Raw genomic sequence first — 20,147 nt, 5'->3', positions numbered from 1 at the left:
CTTCTAAGGTCTTAATTCAAAACCTTCCTCCATGTCTATACCTTTATCCAGCATCTCTCTGAGATTTTGAGAACTCTCTGTGAATCCATTTCCTACCTCTCCCTCTTGTGTGAAAAAAAGTTCTTTGACAGTTCTGTCCATCATTTGTCGCACACACTGAAGTAAGCAAGGTATTACTACTAGTATCACTACCAAAACACCTAATACATTGAGACCTATTTTACAAAGTTCCCTTAGCCAAGGTGCAAAGTTCCATCCTTGGAACAAATCATCTAACCATGACCCACCATCTTCTTGAATTTGAGCTGTCAAATCTTTCAGCTTTTGTACGCTTTTGGGGATGGATTCAGGGTGATCAGACAGCTTCATGGAACACAATCCTTCACATTCCTTAAAAACCATGTCCTGGTGCCAGTAAAAGAAAATCAATTGCTGCTCTGTTCTGTAAGGTTGCATGTCTGTCAGCACTAACATCAGTCATCATGTCACTGATTGCAATGGAAGTATCACTCTCTTCTTTATTCAGCCAACACCCCAATCGGTACAATGGTTTCAATGCCTCACCAGAGGCAAGCTGACGTAGAAATAAAGTTGATGTAACTCGTTTAGCCGGGCCCTTGGGTCTGAAATTGCTATGACAGTTTTCTTTATAATGATGTGCAAATCTTTTTTCTCTATGTTTTCTCTTGATGGCTTTTTAGCAATAGGTGCTATCACAGTGAGTTGTCTGATGCTACATGGGCCACCTTTAATTTTTGAGGGAATGCTCTGCCAGGCTCTATCTCCACAAATGAGCCAATATCCTTTTGGTCATTGTCGTGGGGTCTCATCCAGGTCATCTACTCATCAGCATTTTCACCCTTAGGGTGCACTGGGATAGTACAATTGTACCACAAAGTTGAGTTTCTGTACTCAGGATGATGGGGAGTAACATTTACCTGCGGATCTCCCTGGTACTGAAATGTAGCACAAAATTCCATGAGCAGTGAACCAAGAATTCCAATTCTTGAGGTTCAGAAGGTGCTTTAAGAACATTAGGGGCCCAAAGATGCCAGCTGGTTATGGGATTGGTCTCACTGGCAGCCTCACACCAATATTTGTCACGATTGGGCATTGGCCACTCCTTGGCTGGCACTGGCACACCGACCAAACAGGTCACAAAGGGTTTGTCTGGGCTCAAATTGGTCAAACATAGGGTGCCTGAGCTGGCTGACTTGGCTAAAGCAAGGCAAACATTCCTTTTTTAGTTGATCTACAGGCATATACGCAGTGCAAAAGGAGAGGAAAGAGGATGTCCACGAGAGGAAAGAGAGCATCCACCTTGTGGCAGGAGATTTTAAACCCTGGGGGAGGGGGGCGGTAGAAAGGAACTACCATAGTTCAACATACATAAATAACTATACTGTAGTTTTTTGCATTAATTGCTGCACTTGTTGCAAAGAAAATCCTAAAATCTCCCCAAACACAGCAATGCAGTCCCAAATGTGGGACCACATGTGACCACAATATGGGAGAAAAACCCCACAACCCCCCTTGTGTCCCCAAACACCAGGTGTCACAGGGAATACCAACCTGTGAAACTAGAAAGTCCACACACACAAGCTCGCCAGGAAATCTCTTTATTAGAGGATAGAGTGCTCACTTGTTTCAACACAGCACACACCATACACAACAGCAGCATCCACCCACATCATCCTTTGCAAATATTTACACACTCAAAACACAACCACAGTAACAATAGACAGTAAAAATTGCAGCAACAAAACAGGATTTGCTAATTCACCCCCAGAATTGCTAGCAGGTCTGAATTGACCCAGCAAATCCTTTCTGCCAGCAGCCAGACCCAAACCCAACCTGTACAGGCGTATGTCGTGCACAGGACATCTCTGTGTGACTTATGAACAGCCCTTCCCCTGCGTACGGCCTACGGGTTACTTTATACACAGTTACACACACCCCTTCTCCACAGTCCCAGCAGCCTTGTCTGTCCCCCACGAGGAACAGCCCAGAGCGGAGGTCCCTCCAGGAAAGGAATGTCCTGGCAGCGCCCATGGACGTCCACAGCCCGGTTGTTGTCGCTGGAGCAGAGAAGCGTTCCTGCCGCGGTCAGCAAATGAAGTGTGGAATAGAACTCGCCACTGGTTAAAGGCAGAAGGTGGTATGTTTATTACAGCACCAGGCACACGAGGAGTCGTCTCCTAAAGACATGTGCCAAGAATCCCTGGCTCCAGCTCTCTACTTATCTAAGAAAGTCTTACGTGTTCATATAATTGCCAAGAGGCCTAATGCATATTCATTAGCTAACACTGCCTTCCCCCACTTTGTAATAAAATGCATTTCACTTGAGTCCAAAGTTCCTTCACCTTTGTGCAGTCCTTAACTTCAAAGGAGTTGGTGGGTTTTAACGTGGGGAATGGTCTCCTTCTGATGAAGGCCAAGATGTCTTCCTTGATTTGACCTCTTTACTTATGACCTCTTGGCAGGCTTTTGGGCCCCCTGGCTATAGCTGAAGTTTCGGGCCCCAGGTGCAGGCTACGGTTCTCTTCTTTGTCACAAAGAAATCCACATCCCAGCCTGCTTCTTTAAACATAGTAAAGACAGGCAAGTGATATATTACCCTATCCTTTACTACTTTATGTGCTAAAAATTACCTATCTCTTATTATTTCTACTCTTCCTGCTATGATCTTTCTCCCTAAATAAATCTTGCTAAAATTTTATCTCTTCCAGTTGTTTTAAAACCTGGATTCATTGGCCTCATCTCACGCGCCGGCCATGTGTGAGCTGATGCTGTAACTGGGAAAAGTCCATTCCTGAACAGGAGATAAAAGGCCTGGTTCTTGGCTGGAAGGGTGAGAAGGATGAGATGAACACTGTTTGGATCCAGGGGATGTCCTGAAAGAGCACTGCCTACCTGCGCCTGCTGCCGAGCTCAATCTCCTTCTCCTGCTCAGCAGATTTTTAGGAATCCAGGGGTTGGTATGTATTATATGCAACTGCAACAAATGGAATAAATTTGCCTTGCAAGCCCAGTTTTGTACATGGGTCTCCTCTGAACCTGTGCCAATGACCACCAGGGATGTACAAGAAACTTCTATTCTCATGTCAGTAAATTCTGAGAAGTGATTTAAGTATCAATAAGTCAATAAGTATCAATCGGTAAATCAGAAAATTTAGGGCAATATTTAGCTTGTGTGTTTCAACAGAGTATTAAATATGTCTTAGTTCCATGGATACAAACTAGTGAGATTGCTGGGTGTGCAGAAGTTAGGGAAGGGATTCCCCACACAGCCAGGGCTGAAATCAAGTACTGCCTCCTCTCTAACCCTCAGCTGGCAGCAGGGATCAGGCCCTGCTTGCTATGGATGATTTTGAAGACTTCTGATGAGATGGTAAGAAAGGTCAAAATGAAATCTTTTCCAGCTGTTTCCCAGCAGTAGAAAGAGCCCGCAGCGCAGTGGGCACCGTGCCCTGCCCAGCTGGGGCTCTCTGGCACAGAGCAGCAGCAGCAGCGCCAGCACCGTTCAACCCGCTCCTGCCTTGGCTTCCCCTGGGACACAGAAGCCTCTGGAAATCGGCACCGCCGGTCGCGGTGCCAGCCTGGAGCGGCTGCTGTTGGCGGGCAGCTGCTGCCAGTTTGACTGCTTCCAAAGGGGAATAAAGGCAGAGATGTACATGCACCGGAGCCCTGGGCATGTCCAAGAAACGTGCAAATGCGTGGGGAGATTTGTTAGGAATGATTTCAGCTGTTATGCCAACAGTGGCTTCTCTCCTGGTTCTGTGTGTTCTAGATGAGTAATGTAATGGTTGGCTCTGACAATTAAGAAGTAGAATTGATGTGGATGTTCAAATGTGTAGCGATGGTATTGTAATATATCCTGCCATAGTCCTCTTTCCCCTCCCCCTTGTAATAGCCTTGGTGGTCAGGGCATTTGGGGAGGGCTGGCTTGTGACCAGGAGGTGGGGTGTAAGAACAGCTGACCTCCAAGGAAGATGCAAGAAAGTAATCTCCACCAATGGACAGCAGAGGAAGAGTTGACTGACAAAACTTCTGGAGTGGTTAAGTGTATAAAAGGTAGAGCATCCTTTTTGTAGATGAGCATGTGCCTGCTAGTCACAGTAACTCTCAGTGCTGTAATTATTCCTTATTGAGTCCTCGTTAAGGTTTACTAAAGCTTTAAAATTTTAAAAGTGAGAGTCGATTCTCACATGTGCAATGCTGTGGGAAATTTTCTTGGTCTGCTTTCCTTTGCTTGTGTCCCATCTGAGTGCTCAGTTGGGGTACAGGCTGTAGGTGCTTGGGGCACTCTTGGAGTTACTCTTGGGTCCCCTGAACAACAGGGTTTGGCCCATGAGGAGAATTTCTCCTGCTATGTGATAGAGAAAAACTTTCCAGGCTTTTTTGTGTTTGCTGTAGGGAAGGTTGGTTTTTGCTTTGCATAAATTCACAGAGCAGCAGAGAGCTCGCTCTTGCTTTGTGATATCAGAGCACGGTTGCCACATCGCAGTGGTGACATCAGAATGTTGCCTTGGTGCACAGAAGGCCTGAGTGTCAGAGCAGCCCTAGAGTTTGCTCAGTGCAGGAGCATTCTCCTGCTTGAGGTGTTTGTCAGCGTGCAGGTGCACACTGACAGGAGCCTCATTTTTCCTGCTGTTGGAGCAAACTTGCTGAGCATTTCTGCAATGATCCATATGCTAGCTAAGGCAGCTTTTGCTGCATATGGCGTTTGTTTTTCCGCCTACTACGTCACTCACTTTGCCCGTAAGTAGAGGTTTCCCTTCTACTTAGGTTAGGGTGTAACCTACCCTGGCTTTTCTATGTCTTCCTGCTCTTTCTTAGTGACTGAGTTTCTGATTTAGAAACAGGAAGAGCATTAGGATGCCACTGGTTTGGTGAAGCTCCTGTCAGGATGTTCAGCTAAAAAGGGGGTGTCTGTAGCCACAGGGGCAGCATTTGCAAGGGAACCTGCAGGGATTCCATTCCCCCTATGGGAGAGTCTGTGGCAGCAGAGTCTGTCATTAACTCAGTTTTCTGGGACAAGCGAGACAGCCTTGAAAATGTAGAGTGGGAGACCTCCTTGGAGGACCTTCTAAAAACTCTGCAGTTTTTCCAAGAATTCAGGGAAAGCTTCTTTCTTTCTACATTTTCTCATGAAAGGATTTGACCAAGGTCCAATTTGATTTTTTACTGAGTGCTAAAATAGTGATTCCTTTTGCAAGGAAGTGCAAACTCTAAAGCAGTGAGTGTCTGCTCCTGAGCCCTGGAGCTGCTGCTCTGCTGTTTCACAATAGAAGTGCCACAGCTCAGGGGGATTTTGGGAAGCTTTCCTGGGACACTGTTTCCAGCAAGTTAATGAGAATTACTGCATGCAACTGAGTTTTAAAAAAAGTACCTGAAGGAGAACTTTTAAAAGCAATATTTTGTGTTTGATAGGACAGAAGCATTGAATGTTAAAGAACAGTTTGCATTTTCTTGGTCATGTTGGTATTCATTTACTGGCTAAAGAGGCCAAAGTGTCGGCACAACCAAGAATATTGTCCTGATCTCTTGCTGGCTGTGTAAATGAAATGTGTCTCCTGGAGGGACATTGCTCATCTCTGTTTGGGTTGACTTGTTCTGTGGGATTCAGCAGCCCAGGCAGTTTTCTGATGGCATCTGGTTGATTTTCCCTTGCCCACTACAGGTCACCTGAAGCGAGTCTTCAGTGGTGCTGATGCTGAGGTGAGTGAGAAAGGAACATTTCAAGTTCTTGGTATTTCAGAATTGTAGAGAATTCTGAGAGCATTGCCAGTAGCAATAGAGTGTAGAGGGCCAGCTAGGAAAGCCAGAAGAAAATCACTTTTAATGCCTGCAAAAAATATAACAAAGGCATAGATGGATATTTTTTAATATCCATCTCAGTTCTTTAAAGCGTTTTGCAGAGAGAACATTGCTTGCTGACAGCAGTTAGGGTGGCATATTTAACTAAGAGCGAGTTCCAGTAGGGATGAGTTAGCCCATTTTAATGCAGTCAGAGTGCCTTACAATTCAATTCCTTTCAAACTTTATGATATCTCCTTAGATGATGTGGTTGTAGAACAGGAAATGATGGATGCTGTATCTGAAGGCCAAGGGCATGGTGGCCTGTGTCAGCAGCAGAGGGGCAGCAGGAGCAGGGCAGTGAGCGTGGCCCTGTGCTGGGCAGCGCTGCGGCCACAGCTGGAGTGCTGTGTGCAGCTGTGGGCCCTGTGCCGCAGAAAGGGATTGAGGGGCTGGAGCGAGTGCAGAGAAGGGCACGGGAGCTGGGCAAGGGGGTGCAGCACAAGGCCAGTGAGGAGGTGCTGAGGGAGCTTTAGCCTGGACAATGGGAGGCTCATCTGCGACTTTTAGCATCCCATTACTGCATCCAAATATTTCTGCCACCTGCATAAGTGACATTTCCACCTGGTTTTCTTTTAGGGTTTTTTTTTTGGGTTTCCTGGAAGAGGAGCCCTGTTCATTTTTTTTCCCCATCAATTAGGGTGCATTTCGTCAATATTTCTTGCTCTTTTCCAGCACTGGGACTGGGTCTGCTAGAATTTTACTTTCCAAGGTGTCACTTCTGGAGGATGCTGTATTTTTGCATGAGAACACATAGTTTGGGGGCAAGGACGTTGGTTCAGAAGGAGCCGTTCTGGTGCCAGGCCAGCCAGTAGGGCCTTGCACATCACTGTCAGGCTAACAGTGCCCGTGCCCTTTTGCAGCCCAGGGAATCAGTATGCGTGGTGTTTGGGAATTGAGCAGGAAATCAATGCCCTTGAATTCCAGCTGGTCCTCAGAGATCAGAGGAGCTGGGAGGGGCTGGGCTGCATTTCTCATGACAGCCACTTCCGCACCATCAGTGTGGTCGAGTCCAAGAGGAGAACTTGCCCCAGCACAGATGCACAAAGAGTGCAGTTCCCAGTGCAATGCTCTGGGTCTGGTTGCATTCCATAAAGACCTACAGGCTCCAGATTCCCCAAGAGTGTGGTTTATTGAAGCAACAGGAGAGCAATCTCAGGATTGCTGCTGATCAGGGCAATGGCTACCAAGTGTGGATGTGTGTAGCAACAGAAAGGACAGTAAAGAGAGATTGTAAGACATCTATCTCTCTGTCTATCTATCTATCTATCTATCTATCTATCTATCTATCTATCTATGCTATGTAGCTTGTAAATTATTGAATCTTCCCACCTCTGCTCCAAAGCAGCTGAAGGTGCAAAGCTCACCTAAAGCCTCCCTTTCAGGAAAGCATTAGAAACACGTTCCATTGACCAATTCTGAGCAGGCAGAGATGTTTCCCCCATCCAGATATGATGGTATTTTCTTTTCACAGCTGTTTTCCTCCTCTAGCCTCTTCTATTCAGAAGTCCACAGTTAATTCTTTAATTTTCTGCCTGTCTGAGTGAGATGCAACAATTCCATGTTTAGGTGCTGTTTGGTGACTCTGGTCATACATACCATGCATTACATGACACTTGGTTTCCTTCACTGGCATCCCCAGGGCTGTGTAAGTGCATTTGTTCATGGGGCCTTAGGAGAGTCTCTGTTACTGCTGGTCAGACTTGTCAGTTGACAAAAGAGGGAGAAGAAACACCTTGGTCCTCTTCCATACACTGAGGTGGCCATAGAGGCTCTGTGACCTCCATCAGAAGATCTTTGCAGGCATCCTTATCTCCTGAATGACCAGGGTTTCTAACAAGGGTGTAGATGTCAGGAAGGCAGAGGTGCTGGTGCAGGCCTGAGGGGAACTTGAACTCCAGAAGTGTCTCTCACAAGGAGTGAGCTCACACAGGAAACCACCTGCAGAGTCAGGATGGAGCTGTGCAACAGGGCTGGGTGTCAGTCACTACTGAAAGACAAACAGGACGTGGCAGAAGCAGAGGGAGGCCCTCACCAGAGCCTTGAGAAATGCCACACCTTCCCTGCCAGCTGCCTGAGAGGCTGCTGGAGCTTCAGTCCCAGAGGGCCCCTGATTGTAGGGCCAGGGTCCCTTTGGAATCTGTGCCTCCCCCTGGGCAGAGAATGAGCCAGCAGAGCAGCAGCACAGTGCTTTGGGAACGTGTGAGCCCATCAGTCTTTGAGTCTTGGCCCACAAAGGTCATATGGGAAGTTGAAACCCATCTTCTCTTGCTTTCTGTGCAGCTCCTTCTAGAGAAAGATCAGGAGCAGCCTGCTTCCTCAGAGATGCCGTGCCAGACTCGGGGAGAGCTGTTCCCAGCCAGAGAGCAGGAAGGGCAGCTCAGGCAGCAGCTGGAAGAGCCACAGCAGAATGGCCAGGTAAGCCTGAGTGGGCAGGTGACGGAGGGAAGGGCAGGAAGAGGGGCATAAACCAGAGCTCTTGGGACTGAGGAGGCCAGGAGTCCCACAGGAACTGGAAGCACAGAGCCTTGGAATCTGCAGAGACCAGCACTGGGACAGGAGGGTTACATTGGAAGCAGATGTGGGTAGGGAAGCAGAAAGAAGTGGCTGAAGAAACGTGATTTGGAGGCTGCAAGTAGAAAAAGCTGAACCTGATGGCAGCTCCCAGTCACTTGCCCTGCACTTGTGTGTACAGAACATCAAGGCAGAGGCACAAGCAGAGCTGCCCGAAGCTCAGAGTGCCATCATGGCAGTGAGGAGGAGGAGGAACAAGGATGACATGAGAAGTATTCCAAAGATGAATCTCAATCAGCACAGGGGTGATCAATCAAACCAGTTGAGGAAAAGAATAGCAACCACTCCACTCCTGAATAGTCCTCTCCCTTGTTCACAGAACATCAAGGAATGCCTGCAGGCAGAGCTGCCGAAAACTCAAGATAGGATCAACGCATTGGTGGAGAGGCTGGAGAAAGAAATGAAAATCATCAGAGAGCAAGTTAATCTCCTCTCTCAGGCTCTAGAAAAGCCAGTGAGTGAAAGAGGGATAGCCACTGCAGTCACCAAACTGGTGGTTTCTGCCCTTCTTGCCTTTCCAGTGCAGAGCAGCAGGGAGTGGGGTGATGCCTCTCAGTGCCATCCTGCTGTAATGTGTATCACAGCTGCTCTCAAGGACACTTCCTGGGCTGCTGAATAGCTTTGTTTCTTGAGGTGTTTTTATAGGGGAACAGGGTGACCCAGATGGAGGATTGAAACAAGCTGTCTGTATCCCCTGTCAATCTGTTCTTTCCCTTTTCTCACAGTCGATGCCTCTTGGCTGACAGGGACAAGCTGTAGTGTCTGACTGCTTTGTTCTGTTTGATTTGAGGTGCAAGTGTTGACATGTCACCAGGCAGCCTGTGAAGTCTTCCAGCAAAATTCTGGCAATGAAGAGGCCCAAGTTAGGCATGAGGCACAGGTACCATCCCCACCAGAAGTGCTACAGGTTGAGCATGACCTGAAGATGTTGCAAGAAAAGGGGGCACAGTGGGAGGAGGCAGAACATTTGAACAAGGAGCTGCAAGGGTGTCTGCAGCCCTTGGAGGGGGAAAGGAATCCTTGAGAGGAAGTGGAATGGTGATTGTGGCAGTCATCTTTCTGAAAATCCATGAAAAGCAAAGATGAATGTGGCCATGAACCCCAGTAGAACTAGCCTTTGGTTTTGACCCATCCAGTTTGAGAAGTGGACATCCAAGTAATCCATTTTAAGAGTGCTGCATGTGGCTGACAGCACCTTCCTATGGGCTTGCATTTCAGAAAGGGATCTCAGGGTAATCTCTGCCAGCCACCTTTCTGACATAAACTCACTTCTTGTCCCAGGTCTCCACGGGCTCTGTCATCAAACCTGCTGCAGCAGCAGCATTGTCTAAAGGAGCCTTTGCTCCCCGACCTGAGAAGTGGAGCCGGGGCAGTTTGTTCGCCTCCCGCGCCGACCCAGCTGCTGCTCAGCCACAGGAGACCGAGGGTGACTCCCTGGAGCTGCTGAGTACGTCTGCTGTATTTCTGTCTGAGGGACAGTGCAGTGTGTGCACGTGTCAGCACAGCCCTTCCAAATGTCTCTCCTGAGTTTGGTATCACAGGGACATTTAGGACTCCCCAGAGGAGCTGCTGAAGAAAATCAGTCTCTGTGCTGGCCACCTGTGCTCTGAGCTGTCTGCCTGGTTGTTGTTGTTGTTGTTACCCAGCCGAGCACAAAGGGCTCAGAGCTCCAGGCACTGGGGCTGCCTTTTGTATCTCCTGGAATCTGGGACCTCTGCTTTAAAGTCAGCATCTTGCATTTTGTTTCCCTCAGAGAGAATGGTGAACCCTATGGAAAATCCCACTAGGAAATACACAGAGCTGGAGTCTATGGGCAGCGGGTAAGTCCAACTGCAGTTACTTCTACACAACCATGGGGCAGGTGTTTTTTTGGTGGAGTATCTATCCAGCATGAAGTCAGGAAAGCTGCAAAGATGTTGAGACACTGGGGATAGATTGTTACATGTCTCAGTGCAGCTCAGAATTTGTGAGTGGGCTCAGAAGGCATTGTCAGAGACATCTCCATGCTGCTGAGGTCTTGCCCTGCATCAAGGAACAGGACCTGGAAGGTCTCTTTGTCTCTCAAGTGTGAGACAGTTCTGTGTTAATTTCCTTAGCATTTCTGGACGTCTCTAAATCATCTGGCCACAGTAATGAAGGGAGAAGAATCTTGCTTGCCTGAAATAGCAACCTACTCCCTGATAGCTGTTGGATACCAGTTCTCAGGAACATTTCTTTCCAAGACTTTGCTGAGGGAAATGCTCTGTGGTCAGGATAAAATCTGCACAGTTTAGAAACTGAAACCCAAGATGAAAGAAGAAGCTGTCTTTATGAGCTGAGGCAGTAAACCCCAATGCTTCAGGGACAGGCCCAGTGCCCATGCACTTGAGAGGAAAATGCATCATCTGCCTTCTGGCAGAGCCCTCCTGCATCCTGCAGGTTTTAAGCATTTACAGCATTGATCTCCTGTGTGGGCTGGCTTTCATGCAAGATCTAAATGGCTTCTCCTTTTCTGCTTCTGTTTTGTTTCTAGCACTTTTGGACATGTGGTTAGAGCACGCGACAATTCCACAGGAGGAGAGGTAAATGTCAACAGCTCCTGCAGACTGCTGCTCTTGAGGGGCTTTCCCCTCTGGTGTGAGCTGTGGCTGGAGCTTTGGGTAGAGCTGTGCTGAAAAGGCACCAGAAGCACAGCCTGGTGCCAGCCCATGAAATACATTTGGGACTTTGTCCTCCTCAGCTGGCGCAAGGAAGGCACGGAGGGCAGCGGTTCCTTTCAGAGAAGGAGGCGCTCACTCGCTCTCCAGTGCTGAAACAAAGGTGGTGCCTTAGGACACCTCACTGCTCTTTGGGGCTACAGCTTCAGAGTCCTGAATTCTCATTTCTGGCTGCCAGCAAATACATCTGAAAGTTCCTGGCAGCTCCTTAGCCACCTGCAGTACTACACTTGGGAACTGCACGTAGGGAGAGATCTGCAAAGCATCCCTAAAAGCCCTAAGCCCTGCCCATAGCCCAAGATGTATCCACAGAGTATTAAGGCATGGAATTACTTCTTCTGAATCCTAGAAAGAGCAGCAGAGGATGTGGTCAGGGGTTTGTGGGTGATAGTTGAGACACCACTGTTACCAAGTGAACAAGGCAAAATGGCCCCATGTGTCCTGTAACTGCCCCCAAGGGGGCAGAGAAATGGGCTGTTGCAATGTCAGTCCCTAATTACTGCAGAGCCTAATCACAAGGCAGTTTGGCACAGCTCAGCTGTGTTATTGCAAAATCACTCGCTCCATCACTCGCATTGTGGTCTTGTGCAACCAACTTCTCAAGTTATTGATTTTCAATGTCATTTTAGGTGGCCATAAAGAAAATAAATGTTCAAGGACGGATGGGGAAGTCAGTAAGCATTAATGAGATCATGATCATGAAGAGGTGTAGGAATCCCAGTGTTGTGAATTATTTAGACAGGTGAGAGGTAATGGTCTTATCCCATGGATGTGCCTTTACATACAGCAAACATGAGAGGTTTTTAACTTTGGTCAGTGGTAGAAAGTAGAACTGTTAATTATTATTTATTTATATTTCTCTATTCATCTCCAATGGATTAGAAGGGAGTGCATCTTGTCTGCATGAGTTTTCCCTGGCACATATAGTTTGAAAATTATTCCAAAATTATTTAGAACCTGGATCACTGTATCTTCCTAAGTCAATACCCTCGAAGTTCTCTGCCTTCACCTTTTTTGGGGATTGAATTTTAAAGTTTCTTAAATGCTGATGAACCATCCTAAAGTGGATTTCCCTTAGATCATTGCCCCTCTTTGCCATTGCTGTGCATGCCAGGAAGACAAGGTGTTTATTTCCAGAAACACCATGCGTGACAGGTTTTTTATCTGGGCAGTTACTAAATTGCACTTTTCACTTGCTGGCCATCTAAGACATCTCCTTTTTCACAGCTGTGCCTTTCTCCTTGAGACTGCACAGATTGCAAACAATGCACAGCTGAGAGGGAAGGTCTATTCCTTTTATTCTGTCCTAGTCACAAAGGGACCTGGAAACAAGAAACCCAGAAGCAAAAATTCAATATAGCCATGCGTGTTCCTTTCCACGCCCCTGTTTCCTTCTTTCAGCTTCCTTCTGGGTGAGGAACTCTGGCTGGTTATGGAGTTCATGGACGGAGGTGCCCTGAGTGACGTCATCAGCGAGACCTGCCTGTCTGAAGATGAGATAGCAGCCATCAGTCGGGAGGTCAGCAAACCCATCTGTGCTTCCCTGGGCAGGATTGTCTGGGAAACAGGGGCTCAGACCTGGAGGGATTTCATGTGCCAAGCTTTGTTCCTGTTTTGCTGGTATGCTATGGGCAAGTAAAAGCATCTCAAGTTAAAGACCTGCCAGTACCCCTGCACTCACTCTACTCAGTTCTTGCACTCTTATCTCCTGCTGTTGTACTCTCGCTCTGCCTCTTGTATTTGCTGTTCTCTATCTTGCTAAACTTTTGCCTGTCTTCACTGCATTCCTTCCTTGCCTGTAAAAGCAAAGGTGCTGGTGGTAGGATTTGAAATGAACAGCAAGGAAAATGAAAGACTCATTTCTCAAAGTCCTCAGTTAAAACAGTTAGGAGTGCAGCCAAAACGCTGTTTGCTTCTGAGCACATCCCCTGCAGCAGCAGTCATCCTGGCTGGTTTGCAGGGGACAGTCTACAAGAACAGGTGCTGGTGCTCTTTCAAAAGCTGACGTGCCTTTGCTTAGAAAGGTCCTGCTCTGCAGGTGTTGGAGCAGCAAGCTCTTCCTCTCAAAGGATCTGTGTTCTGCCATTAGTCCCCATTCCCCTGGGAACAGGGAATCTTTTAGATTCTTTGTTTTCTTTCTTGTGTGATGAAATCGCATCACTTCTTACTGCCCTCCTGTCTCTTTTTTCTCTCTCAGTGCCTGCAAGGACTGGATTTTCTCCACTCCAACCTAGTAATCCACCGAGATGTGAAGAGCGACAACATCCTTCTCAGGACCGACGGCTCTGTCAAGCTGGGTCAGTATATTCTTGGTCAGGTGCAGCATTCCAGGGATGTGGGCTGTGGGGCTGCTTTGAGTGACTACCAGCTCCCCAAAAATGGTGCTGGTGGCAGTGCAGGAGCACCCGCTGTGAGCTGGTGACACAGGTACAATGTGTACAGATGTATGACAAGGAAGAAGCAGTCAAGAGTGACGTTGCTCTGTGTGTGTTACTTCCAGAGGGAGGGAGCTACAATCTAAAGTTTCCAAAGAACAAAAGCCACTGCTGGAGTCAGTGTAAAAAAAAAATGGGGAGATGTTTTGAGTCACCAATGCCAGGAGATTCAACAGCATATTCTCAATTTCTACTGGGGAATTCTTTTGCTTGGTTTCCTAGTTGCACAGAATTAAAATAAAACCAGTATTTTGCTTTCTCCTCAGCTGATTTTGGCCTCTCTACTCAGCTTACCCCTGAGCAGAGCAGACGGTGCCTGGCAGTCGGGACTCCTTGCTGGATGGCGCCTGAAGTGGTGACGCATCAACCGTATGGCCCCAAAGTGGACATCTGGTCATTTGGAATTGTGGGCATTGAAATGATAGAACAAGAACCTCCTTACTACAACGAAAGTGCTGGCACGGTAAGGAGCAAATAGTCTCTGATCCCGCTGTCTTTCTCACCTGTGCCATGTTCTGTGTGCCATTGGACAAAATCCCATTGCCATCTGCTGGAACTATTTCCACCAAGGTCCCTTCCTAAAAATGTCCCTGCAACACATGGGGGAAACTCAAGCCTTTCCACATGCAAAAAAACACCATCCTCAGGCAACACTTTCCTTTGGGTTGTAAGTGATTCTGGTTCTTTTCTCAGTGGAGATGGCCCCAGTACCAGGAAACATGCATCTTGGAACTGCTGTTATCTTTCCAGATATGAAGGAAGCAAACCCAAACCCAACAAAGTTTCTAAAGCTGTGGTTTTTAGAGAGAAACCTAACCCACTGTGCAGTTTCTTCTCACTGGGAAACAGGCCTGAAACCTGGGCATGAGGGTGGGAAGGCCACAGAGTCTCTTCTGCTTCTTGTGCAGTGCTGCTGAAACATTTAGTGAGCATGTTTCTCTCCTAGCCCAAGCCAAGTTCTCCAGGTCACCAAGCCAGAGCCTGGTGAGGGGGAGAGCCTGCCAAAACCTCCCAGTGTTTCCTGGCACTTTCTGGGATGGGCCTACCATGAATGTATTGACTTGAGTAGCCAGATGAGCAGAGGGTGACTATAGGGATGGCACCTCTCCTTCTTTTGACCATGACAATTTTTCTTTTGCTGCATAATGGGAAGCTGAAATTTTCAGACTGCTGAGAGACAGAGCTGCAGGTGGCTCCTGTGTGCCCAAGCCGGCATTTTCATCTCAATACATTTGTGCAGGCATCTTAATGTGTCTGTGTATGGGATTGTAAATGTTTGTTTCCTTACCTGGGGATTAACCGATGGATTTCCTTTCTTTTCTTTCAATTCCCATTGTTTTCAAGAACAGGACAAAAAGTTTGAGAAGTTATGTTCTATGGCATGTGTGGTTAAGGGACCAAAAAGCACTGCAGAGATGATTTTCATGTACTAATCCTTGGAATTAGTTAGTATAGCAAAGTGTCTCTTCCAAAAAGCCTCTCAAGCTGGTGTGAATCCTCAGAGAAGCCAAGGAGCTTTTGCTGATGTAGTTCCCACTTACTAGGTCAGTCAATGATATCAGCTGTCAAGGCAAGATCTGGGTGATGCTGAAAAAGCTGTGGCTACGTGAGGGTTTGGGTTTTTGGTTGGTAAAGGAAAGTCATTTCTGGGTCTCTGCCGGGGCAGAAACTGCCACTGAAGAACAGAGGTTAAAGAAAGGGATCTGGGAGAGCACCTAGAGATGTGAAAGCAGCAGGTGGAGCCTCGTGTTTCCTTTTTCTGCAGGCTCAACGCCTGATAGCCACAGGAGGGACCCCACAGCTGCAGCAGCCCGAGCTCCTCTCAGCTTTGCTGCGTGACTTCCTGAGCTGCTGCCTGCAGAGAGACGAGGCGCGGCGCTGGTCTGCCAAGGAGCTCCTGCAGGTAAAATGGGAAGGGGCTGCAGGTGAAACAGGCTCTGAGGGATGGGCTCCTCCTCCACTGAAGTCCAAGGCATCAGATGAGCCCCCTTCCTCCTCACCTTCACTCTTGGTGCTGTTCAAATGAAAACAGTGAGGAATCCCAGACTGGGCTGGGCTGGCAGGGCCCTGTAAAGGTTCTCTGGTCCAAGTGTCCTGCAGTGAGCAGGGACAGCTTTACAGAGATCAGGTTGCTCAGAGCCCTTTCCTGCCTGACCTACAAGCTCTCAGGACAACCTGTGCCAGGGTGGCACCATGCTCTGAGTAAACAAGTTCTTCCTTAGACCTACTCTGATTAGATCTCCTTTGGGTTTTAAATATTCGCCCACATCCTATTCTAACTGGCCCTGTAAAAAACCGTGTCCCTCACTTTCTTCAAAGCTACTCTGCAGTCTTGGAAAGTGGAAAAAAAGTCTCCCTGGGGCCCATTCCTCACAAAACTGAATAACTCCACCTCTCTGCATTTCCTGAGAGGAGAGATGCTTTGTTTTCTGAATGTTTCTCTTGTCCTCTTTTGTAATTTGATGGGTGTTCAGTTTTATCTAATGGCAAAAGAATTGAAGTAGAGCAATGCAGGGTACAGAGACATGGAATGGTGGTGCAGGAAGCCAAGGAAGCCAGTCCCAGCTGAGGGGTCAGAGATTTGGCTGTGGGCAGGAGGGGCTGTGGGGGGCTCCCTCTGAGCCTCTGAGGGGCCCTGGTTTGTGCCCTCAGCCCACCCTTAGGGGTTTCTGGCACGCAAACAGGGACAGCTGAGAGGGACTTGTCCCAGCCCCATCTGCTGCCTGGCACGCTCAAGCAGACGGGAACTGCCCCAGGGCCACTGCCAGGTTGTGTGGCAGAGAGGGAACTGCAGGGCCCAGTGCCACTGGGCTGGCCCTGCTGGGAAGGAAGGTGCCACCCAGCACAGGAGGGGCAGGGCATGGAAAGGCAGACACTGCTTTCTGTCCCTGTGGAAATCAGAACAGTGCCTGTCTTTCAAAGACAGGGACCTATGTGAGTCATTGGAGTTTCCTGAAAGGAAGAAATCCCAGGGACAGAAAGCACCATTTCTAGAGCACTGGCAGGGCAAAAATCCTAACAAGGTGAAGACATCACAATAAACAAATGAATGGGATTCTGGCCCATGTTTGCCTGTGATGGCAAGGTGCTGCTCAAGATGCCTGGGAAGCAGATGGTCCCATTGCTCCTCTTTCTGGGTCTCTTTAGGACCCTGAGGAATCCTTTACATGATTGACTCTGTGAAGCACTGAGCTTGGAAACTAATGGTTCACTGTTCTTTTTTGCTTTTTGTTTCTTTTTTTCCCCTGTTGACAGCATCCATTTGTAAGTTCAGCCATGCCAGCGTCCACCCTGACACCACTAATCAAGGCAGTAAAGAAGAAGGAGGAGGAGGAGTGGAGAAGAAGAATGTAATAATCAAGATCTTATCTCAATAACCAGCTTGGAGTAGAATTGTAGATTAAGACTTTAGAGTAGGATTGTTGAGTAGTTTTGGTTTATAGAGTAGGTTTATAGTATAGGTTTATAGAGTAGGATTGTTATTAAATAAAATTTCTGAAACATCAACTCATTTGGAAGATTCCCCTCCTTCTGACCCATTCAGAAAGCTCAGCATTTTCTTCTGAATTGCCAGTTGTTTTTTATTGGTGCTAAGTGACACTAGTGGCTTCTTTGGTATGGTTTGTAAGTGGAGAAGGTTCTTCTTCATTCATCCTCTCCAGACCACACTGCCTTTGGAATATGGCCCACTTCTACAGGCTGTATCAGGGTGAAATTACACTAACAGTCTGATTCACTTAGGCTGTCACAAACTTCCTGGCACCTGTATACAGGAGAGGTTGAGACACTAATTGCATCTGGTCTCTCATAAACTGGCTTATTGATCACCTGGCATGCTACCTTGATTTCCTCTCTTCTGATTCCCTGAAGTGTCCACAGTTCTCATTCTTGGCACTCCTGCTCCTCATATACCTGATCCCCGTGAATTACTACAGTGGATAGGTTTAACTCTTTTATCTCAGGAAGTTCTCCCATGGATCCAGTATACTGATTAAAAGCCTGAGACGAAGGCCATCCAGCATCACTTTGAATAGAGGTACTCTCTAATGGTAAGACTTCAATTATAATTATATACAAAGCAATTCTGTAAGTGAAAGTATGAACTACCCCTGACCGCAATATACTCATTTTGCCTGAGTAAGTTTGAGTCTCAGTTCATTGTCTCCTGGGGTCACTCTCCAAGGGGGTTTCTGGGGCCTTCTTCACTCGATAGTGATGGATCCAGGCCTTCTGTTCCTAGATCTTGATTGCAGTGAAGGTGCTGAGAAGCACCTGGAACGGTCCCACCCAATGTGGTTCCAAAGTCTTCTCTGCAAGACACTTCACATATACATAATCTCTAGGCTATATGTTCTGTACTGGCCCATCTAACTCCTTGCTCCGAGTTCCAGCTACGTATTTCTCAATTTCTCTGAGCTGTTTGCTTAAAGCCACCATGTAGGTGGCCAGTGTTACCTCCCCAGTGTGGGTGGACATTCTCTTTTGTATTTCTTATGGTCTTCCATAAAGCATTTTAAAAGGACTCAGCTTTTCTTTAGCCCGAGGTTTAGTTTGAATTTGCAGTAATGCCAGTGGAAGAGCTTGGGGCCGGGGTAGATGAACCTCCTGCCCGAGTCTTACAATCTTCTGCTTCACCAAATGATTCATTTTCTCCACCTGGCCACTTAATTGGGGGCGATATGGAGTGGGAAGTTCTCAATCTATGCCCAGGTGGCTACTAATCTGTTGCACTATTTTGGAAATGAAATGCGATCCTCTATCCGAGGATATTGTGGCTGGAACTCTGAAGCATGGTATTATTTTTTGTAATAATACTCTGGTCACTTCTCGAGCATTGATAGTTCTGGTGGGGAATGCTTCTGGCCACCCTGAAAATGTGTCTGTCAATACCAATAAATACCGACAATCCCCTTTCCTTGGGAGTTCTGAAAAGTCAATTTGCCACTGCTATCCAAGCCCATGGCCTCTCCCAGTCTGACCGAGATTCAGCCTGGGGGTGTTTTTGGGGTCAGTCTGCAGGCAAAGATCACACTGTTGGGTCACTTGGCTAATAGTGGCATATAAATTCCTTGCAATGATTCTTTCAATCAAGTAGCTGTATAGGGCATCTATTCCCCAGTGTGCCTTTTGGTGTTCTTCCCTTACCAGTGACCACAATAAATGGGAAGGGATCGTGCTTCCTGGCTGCTAAAATTGGGGTGTTGTGTCTCGACATGCACGGTTCCAGTCTTCCCTTTTTCAATAACTCATCGATCACTGATTTCAAACCCCTCCTTCCTTCCATGGAGAGGGGGTATTGCTTGACCCTTATGGGGTCTTCTGGTCTTTCAGTTTCCACTCGAATAGGTTCTATTTCCAACCTCCCCGCTTCCCCAGGGACATACCACACCTTCGGATCTATTTTCTCCTCATCCAGCCCCGTGAGGCTGTAAAGTCTGACTTTGATTTGGGATTTGTCAATCGCCAACCCCACTCCCAGGGCGACCATCATATCTCTCCCTAATAAATTGAACTCAGCACCCTGAGCTAAGAGGATGTTGCCCATATGTTTTCGATTCCCCGTATTTTTTTCTACGTTTTTTATGATTGGAACCTTGAAAGGATGCCCCTTTGCCCCAGATACCACCATGGCATCTTCACTCAGAGAACACCCCTTGGGTACCCGTAACACTGTTGTCCATTCCACTCCTGAATCTACCATAAACCATAATTCCTCTTTGTAGGGTCCCACTTTCAGTTTTTTCAAGGGCTCTCTAGATGTTCCGGACCCCAAAATGAAAAGCCCCTGGCACCTCTAATCTTCTTGAAACATCTCCTGGTCTTTGGCTTTGTTGGGGTGGAGCCTGCTTTTCGTTTAATGTGCCCCTTCTGCTCGCAGTAATAACACTCAAAATTCTGCTTATGTTCGCTTGAGCCCTTTTCCTGCAATGGACCTGGCTTCTTTGCTGGCATTTTCTTTGCCGGCATTTTCTTTGCCATGTCGTTTCCCCGCTCCTGCTTCTGAGCCTCTCTCACCGCTGCCACCAGGACCTTTGCTTGGATTTTCTGTTTCTCTTCATCTCGGCGCGTGTAAACTTTCTGAGCCTCTCACAACAATTCCTGCAATCCCTGCTCTTGCCACCCGTCTATCTTTTCAAGCTTTTTCCAAATGTCCTCCCATGATCTTGCCACGAATTGTGTTTTTAACAACACTATTCCCACTGGGGAATCTGGATCCGTGCTGGAGTACATTCTCAACCCTTTCCGGAGTCTTTCCAGCCCCTCCGTGGGGGTCTCATCTTTCCCCTGACACTCCCTGAGCACCTTGCTCATGTTCTGCCCTTTTGGTACCACTTCCCTCATACCTTGGATAATCATATTTCTAAGATTTATCATTCTTTGCCTCCCTTCTTCCGTCTGGGCTTCCCAGGACGGCTTTTGGTTTGGCCACTGCTCCTCTCCAGCTCCCCCATTCGGGTTCCTCCTCTCCCAGTCCTTGATCGCGGCGGTCGGGATCATGTCCCTCTCCTCGTTGTTAAACATCAACCATAAAATCGCCTGAAGATCCTCAAACGTATAAATGCTGGTTTCCAAAAAGTCATCC

The sequence above is a fragment of the Fringilla coelebs genome (assembly GCF_963513975.1).
Source record: "Fringilla coelebs genome assembly, chromosome: 11".
Taxonomy (NCBI): Eukaryota; Metazoa; Chordata; class Aves; order Passeriformes; family Fringillidae; genus Fringilla; species Fringilla coelebs.
Note: the sequence above shows the minus strand (reverse complement) of the source record.